This window comes from Cydia splendana, chromosome 20, assembly GCF_910591565.1.
Source record: "Cydia splendana chromosome 20, ilCydSple1.2, whole genome shotgun sequence".
Classification (NCBI taxonomy): domain Eukaryota; kingdom Metazoa; phylum Arthropoda; class Insecta; order Lepidoptera; family Tortricidae; genus Cydia; species Cydia splendana.
Window position 1 is genome coordinate 16,513,405 of NC_085979.1, and position 7,500 is coordinate 16,520,904.

The window sequence follows — 7,500 nt, forward strand, 5'->3', positions numbered from 1 at the left end:
CGCGGGAGATGTGGTGTTCGGGAGGTTCCGCTTTCTCGTCGTCGCGACTACTGTCCAAGTTCGTCTTGAACGGGGCCGTTTTCCCATAGAGGGTGCCAGGCCCGTAGCGACGTAGGGCGGCGGCGAGAGGGACACTCCTCAGAGTCGGGTTGCTTGAGAGTGCAGCCCTAAGTGGGTGGTAAACTCCATCTAAGGCTAAATATTACCGCGAGACCGATAGCGAACAAGTACCGTGAGGGAAAGTTGAAAAGAACTTTGAAGAGAGAGTTCAAGAGTACGTGAAACCGTTCAGGGGTAAACCTGCGAAACTCGAATGAACGAACGGGGAGATTCATCGTCATTCCGCGGCGTACTTGCGCGTTTTCGATGTTACGTGTTGCCTCACGGTACACGCGTGGCACGTGACGTGTATGTCGACGTTCGCGGACGGCGTGCACTTCTCCCTTAGTAATACATCGCGACCCGTTAGATGTCGATCTAAGCGCCGTACGGGAGCCCGTTCGCCCTCGTGGCGGTCGGACCGTATCGGTTCTGCCGATCGGCTGTCTGACGGTATTAAGACGAAACGTGCACGCGTTCATACGCGTCCGGCCCGACGCAAATCCACTGACGTATATTCAGGAGTTCTGCCCGAGTGCGGACTTTTGTGCGCCGGTATTGTTGTCGCAGCCGTGTGTCTCGGACTGTGCACGTCTCAGTCTGCGATGATTCAGTTTCGGGCACTCGCAGGACCCGTCTTGAAACACGGACCAAGGAGTCTAGCATGTGTGCGAGTCATTGAGATTATTTTTAAACTGAAAGGCGTAACGAAAGTGAAGGCGTGCGCTTGTCGCGCGCTCAGGGAGGATGGAGCGGGGTACGTCTCCGTTCTCGCACTCCCGAGGCGTCTCGTTTCCAATCAGTGAATGCAGGCGCGCTCTGAGCACAGATGCTGGGACCCGAAAGATGGTGAACTATGCCTGGTCAGGTCGAAGTCAGGGGAAACCCTGATGGAGGACCGTAGCGATTCTGACGTGCAAATCGATCGTCGGAACTGGGTATAGGGGCGAAAGACTAATCGAACCATCTAGTAGCTGGTTCCGTCCGAAGTTTCCCTCAGGATAGCTGGCGTCGATTTAAACAGTCTCATCCGGTAAAGCGAATGATTAGAGGCATTGGGGTCGAAACGACCTCAACCTATTCTCAAACTTTAAATGGGTGAGAACTCCGGCTTACTCGAATGATGAAGCCGGAGCTTTGATGATGGTGCCAAGTGGGCCAATTTTGGTAAGCAGAACTGGCGCTGTGGGATGAACCAAACGTGGTGTTAAGGCGCCTAAAAAACGCTCATGGGACACCATGAAAGGCGTTGGTCGCTCATGACAGCAGGACGGTGGCCATGGAAGTCGGAATCCGCTAAGGAGTGTGCAACGACTCACCTGCCGAAGCAACCAGCCCTGAAAATGGATGGCGCTGAAGCGTTTTGCCTATACACCACCGTTACTGGCATTTGAGATATTAATTTATTAATATCATTAAGCTGTAACGAGTAGGACGTGCGCGGCGGAGAGCGCAGAAGGGTCTGGGCGTGAGCCCGCTTGGAGCCTCCGTCGGTGCAGATCTTGGTGGTAGTAGCAAATACTCCAGCGAGGCCCTGGAGGACTGACGTGGAGAAGGGTTTCGCGTGAACAGTAGTTGCTCGCGAGTCAGTCGATCCTAAGCTCAAGGAGAAATCTTATGTCGATGTGACGTGTTTTTTCATATTTCATATGTGATAAATAACGTCCTTTGAGCGAAAGGGAATCCGGTTCCTATTCCGGAACCCGGCAGCGGAACCGTTTCAATAATCGTTCCCTCGTTTTAACGACGAGTGTTCGACGGGGTAACCCAAAGTGGCCTGAAGACGCCGCCGAGAGGTCCGGGAAGAGTTTTCTTTTCTGCCTGAGCGTTCGAGTTCCATGGAATCCTATAGAAGGGAGATATGGTTCGGAACGCGAAGAGCACCGCATTTGCGGCGGTGTCCGGATACTCTCTGCGGACCTTGAAAATTCAGGTGAGGGATGTACGTGGAGATGTCGCGCCGGCTCGTACCCATATCCGCAGCAGGTCTCCAAGGTGAAGAGCCTCTAGTCGATAGAATAATGTAGGTAAGGGAAGTCGGCAAATTGGATCCGTAACTTCGGAATAAGGATTGGCTCTGAGGACCGGGGCGTGTCGGGTTTGGACGGGAAGCGGATGCGGCCGGTGCCGGGCCTGGTCGAAGCGTCGTGTGTTCGCGCATGCGGCGCGGAATCCGGACCCGCGTTCCGGCCTTCCGCGGATCTTCCTAGCCGTAAGGCCGTTTCGTGCATGCGTCTCGTGCGTTGTGTGCGTTGCGGTTCTGTACGACCGCCGTTCAACGGTCAGCTCAGAACTGGCACGGACAAGGGGAATCCGACTGTCTAATTAAAACAAAGCATTGCGATGGCCCTCGCGGGTGTTGACGCAATGTGATTTCTGCCCAGTGCTCTGAATGTCAACGTGAAGAAATTCAAGCAAGCGCGGGTAAACGGCGGGAGTAACTATGACTCTCTTAAGGTAGCCAAATGCCTCGTCATCTAATTAGTGACGCGCATGAATGGATTAACGAGATTCCCACTGTCCCTATCTACTCGGCGTCGCACTCTCGCGGCGTACGGACGTGTGCGGAGGTGCGCTCCGTGTAGATAATTCATTTGATTGGGTTATTTCGTTGTTTCTGTTCAAATTTTTTGTGATTTGCAATTTGTGTATCCTTGTGGTTAGAATTAGTGTTAATTTGGTGCCACTCAAAAAGGATTTCAAGGATATTTGGAGGACTCAGTGCTCGGTAAGTGCGGGGACGTTTAATCGTCAAACCCGCACTGCTTTGGAGGTCAGTTCTTTAATTCCTATTATAATCTCACCGTTCTAGCGTTCCTAACCCTCAGACTAAAATTTTATTAACGAAAACTGATTTTAATAAACACGTGGTTTTGAGGTTAGGACCGCGTGCGCGCTGAGGTTGAGTCGCGGCGTGGTCGTGTGACGTGCGACTGACGTCTGTCACTGTCGGGCGACAGCTGTCAGCTGTCACTGTCAGCTGTCACTGTCACTGTCAGGCGGCGTTCCGTTCCACGCTCGGGTTTGTAACCTGTCACTGTCATTAGACTTTGGCAGATTTTTATTTTTTCACGTCGCATATACGAGAACCGGTGCGTACGGAAAACTTGCACTCCGAGGAGATGGCAGATGGTAAGGATGATGATGGGTGGCGGCAGCAGCAGCGGCTGCTGGAGGAAGAGAAGGAGAAGAGAGAGCAGGAGCTGGACGCGCTGGACCAGCTGATGGAGGAGGCCGCGGCGCTGAATCCCATGCGTCCGCGACACTCTCTGGCCCGCAGTCCACCGCAGTCCAGGTCCCCAGTGACCCCGACGCAGCAGCAGGGCAGCTCGAAGCGGCCGCTATCGAGCCCCGAGGAGGTGAGCGAAGCGATCAGGAAGCGCATAGGCAACGATGACGCGGGACGCAGGAGGACGGGCGCCGGTGGGCCGTCAACGGTTCCCCCCGTTGGTGGCATTCTGTCGTCCGCCCCCCAGCCCCGCCCGAGCAGGACTACCTCCCCAGTACCGCCCGCCACTCCTGTGGCCGTGCCCGCTGCCGACCCCGTCGTCATCACCACACCACACGTAGCCGCCATTGAGCAGGAGGACGCTGCGCCCAGTGGACGGGAACCGCTCCGCAGGTTAGACACGCAAGAGCTCATAGAGCTTACCCACCAGGCGGTTAGGGGCGTTGGTGCCATTGCCAATGCGACTAACAAGTTAAATATTGCCGACAAGACCGGCATCGCAGCGCATGGCCAGGACGTGTTGTCCTACGTCGGCCAACTGTGCGCCAGGATGGCCGACGTAGAGCATCAGTTGTCGGCAGTGCGTCTGCGATGTGCGCAACAAGAGGTGGAGATAGTAAGATTAAAGGGTTCGTCCTCGGCGACCGCTCCTCAGTTTACGGCCACCGCAGTAGCTCCGGCTGTACCAGGATACGCGAACGCTCTGAAAATGCCGAAGGGACAGCCGCCCCGTCCAGTCCAGCCCCAGGGCCCTTCCGTCATCTTCTACCCGGAGGCCGGCTCAGAAGCAAAGACCAGCGACGATACGAAGAAGATCCTCCAGACCGCAGTGAATCCAGCAGAGGTGGGGATTAAGGTTACGCAGGTGCGACGAGTTGGCAACTCGGGTGTGGTTGTCAGGACCGCATCCGAGGAGTCAGCTCGGAAGCTCAGGGACGCCGCACCGCCCGGACTGCGTGTTGCTGTGCCAAAGCCCAGGACGCCGAGGGTTGCGCTCCGATACATTCGTGCCGCACTGTCGGGGGAGCAAATCATCGAGGAGCTGCATCGCATCAATCTGGCCGATGACGCCGACTGGCCCTTGTCCCGCTTTAGGGAGGAGTGCAAGTTCGGCGTCTCCAAGCCACTCGGGCCGAAGTTCTTAGTCATCCTTGACTGCTCCCCGGCTGTGCGGGACAAACTGGTGAGTTTAGGGACGGTCTACATCGGCTGGGACGAGGCGGAGGTGTGCGATCACATCCGTTCGACCTGCTGTACTAAGTGCCAGCAATACGGGCACCCGGAGAAGTACTGCAGGTCCAAAGATGTGGTCTGCGGCAAGTGTGGTGAGACAGGCCATAGGTCGGCGGAGTGCAAGTCGGAGACCAAGTGTTGTGCGACGTGCAAACGTTTCAAGCGAGCGGAGGCGACCACACACGCGACCGCGTCGCCTTCCTGCCCGGCCCGGCTTCATGCCGAGCAGCAGGAGGCGGCCAAAATGCTGTATCGATAGCAGATACAGGCGTGTCTAGCATTTCTTTTGGACAGCTCAATTTGCAGGGTTCGGAGGCTGCCACCACAGAACTACCCGTGGTTGCGAGTTCGCACCGACTCGACTTAGTACTGGTCCAGGAGCAGTACAACAGTCGGCCCGGGATTCTGCAGTGTGGCGCAAACCCCAAGGCTGGCGTCTTCATTCTCAATCGCGCAATGGCAGTCACGCTTCTTCATCACTTAAGCAACGAGTACTGCGCGGTGGTCCATGTCGCACACGGAGGATCCAGTCTGCATGTAGTGTCAGCATACTTCCAGTACAGTCATGACATCGGTCGTCACATAGCTCACCTGGAGACAGTTCTTCAACGGCTTTCGGGCAAACCTATTCTCATAGGAGTTGACAGTAACGCTCACTCGCCTATGTGGCACTGCGATAGGAGACAGTACACTGGAAGGGGACCGGATACGGAGTACAGGAGGAACCAGATGGAGGGACTCATCCTCGGCAAGGGACTACTTCTGCACAACGCTTCGGGACAGCCGCCGACATTCAGCGGACCCAATGGTATGTCGAACGTAGACTTGACCATCACTACCCGTGGAGTTAACGTGTGCGACTGGACGGTACATGAGGGCGCCAGCCTGAGCGATCACCAGCTTATCACTTTCAAAACGGTCTTCGGTAGGTTAGATCCAACAGCCAGTGAGTCGTCATCGATACGTCTGTCGCCGCCATTCCGGACGCGTGGAGTCAATTGGGCCAACTTTTGTTCGAAGCTACACACTCGTATGGACAGGATTCACCCCGGCCTTCCCGCCAACAGGTACAGCGAACGATATTCGGAGATCTTGCTGCGCACTGCCCGAGAGACCTTGGGCTTCAGCGGCAAAAAGAACGATGGTAGGTACGAATGGTGGACCCCCGAGTTGGAAGAGTATCGTCCGAAACTCAACCGGGCTCGGCGCGCGTGGCAGCGGTCACGCCGCTTAGGAGGTATAGCAGAGGAGCAGCTACATGACGATCTTCGTGCCCTTCGGGGAAGATACAAGAAAGCCATGAAGCAGGCAGAGCTAGACTTCTTTCGCCGGATAGCCGAGTCAGGTAACGACGATCCATGGGGACTGGCCTATCGAGAGGCTTGCGGGCGCTTGCGCCCCCCGCCGAACATCACCAACGGCATCAAGCTCGTAGAGGGGTACACCGAATCCACCGGGGACACCATGTCGGGCCTCCTTCAGACGCTGTATCCAGACGACAAGCCGGACGGTGATACCATTTACCACCAGTCTGTTCGTGTAGCGGCCGCCTTCGCGCCATCTGGTCGCGATATGGAGGCCCCCGGAAAGGAGACGGTCGAGCGCATCGTGCGCTCCCTGCCTAACACGGCTCCAGGTACAGATGGTATCACGGCAGTCATTGTCAAGTGGGCGTGGAAGGCCACGTCGGATGAGATGTGGCTCATGTTCAGTAAGTGCATCACCGAAGGAGTCTTCCCGGAGATCTGGAAATCTGGTCGCCTTGTCGTCCTGCCAAAGGGTAACGGTAAGCCTCTTAGTGACCCGAAAGCGTATAGACCAATCACCCTCCTTCCTATTCTAGGTAAGGTTTTGGAACGCGTTATAGTTTCCTGTGCTCCCTGCCTGTACCGCAATATCTCGGACGCTCAATTTGGTTTCACTCGCGGCCGGTCGACAGTGTCAGCGCTGCGCCGGGTTAACGACATCGCTTCCGCCAGTTCAGCTCCGTATGTACAACTGATCCTTTTGGACATCTCAGGTGCTTTTGACAACGCGTGGTGGCCAATGATTTTGTTGAAGGTAAAGCAAGGTGGAGCCCCACCGAACCTTTACCGCATCTTGGTCAGCTACTTCACGAACCGTAGAGTCAGTCTTTATGTGGGCGATCAGACATGCTCGAAGACTAGCACCATGGGATGTCCACAGGGGTCGGTATTGGGCCCTACGCTATGGAATATCCTCCTGAACGATCTCCTGCTGTTGCCGCGACCCGGAGGAGTGCATTTGATCGCGTATGCTGACGACGTGACGATATTGATAGAGGCGTCTTCTCGCGCGGACATCGAACGCAAGGCCAACGTCATGCTGAAGGAAGTATCCGGGTGGGGGTCACGGAATCGCTTGCGATTCTCGCCCGCGAAGTCCTTGACCATGACGTACAAAGGTAAGTTTAAGCGAGCGCCAGTCATTCGACTGGAAGGCGACTCAATCAAAGGAGCCTCGGAGGTTACGTTGCTCGGTGTCACTCTGGACGAGGCTAGGTCCTACCTGCCGCATGCGAGACTCATAGGGGAAAAGGCCTCCAATTGCTTCGGCAAAATGTCGCGGATTTCCGCCACCAGATGGGGTGTCAAGTACCGATCTCTTCGCGTCCTGTACGCGGGGACATACGTGGCGACGGTCACGTACGCTGCTGCAGTATGGTGCCGATGCTCGTCCAACTTCGTGGTCAAACGAGCGCTGATTAAGACGCAAAGACCGGCACTAATTTTACTTACGAAGGCTTACAGGTCGTGTAGCTCCGCGGCGTTACCTGTGCTGGCGGGGGTTCTACCTGCCGACCTGGAAGTCTGTCGTGCAGGAAGGATCGCTCAGGAGGGAGACCAGCTGGACCCCAGGGAGCACCGGAAACTCAAGTCGACGGTTAGGACGGAGATCGTGGCTCAGTGGCAGGACAG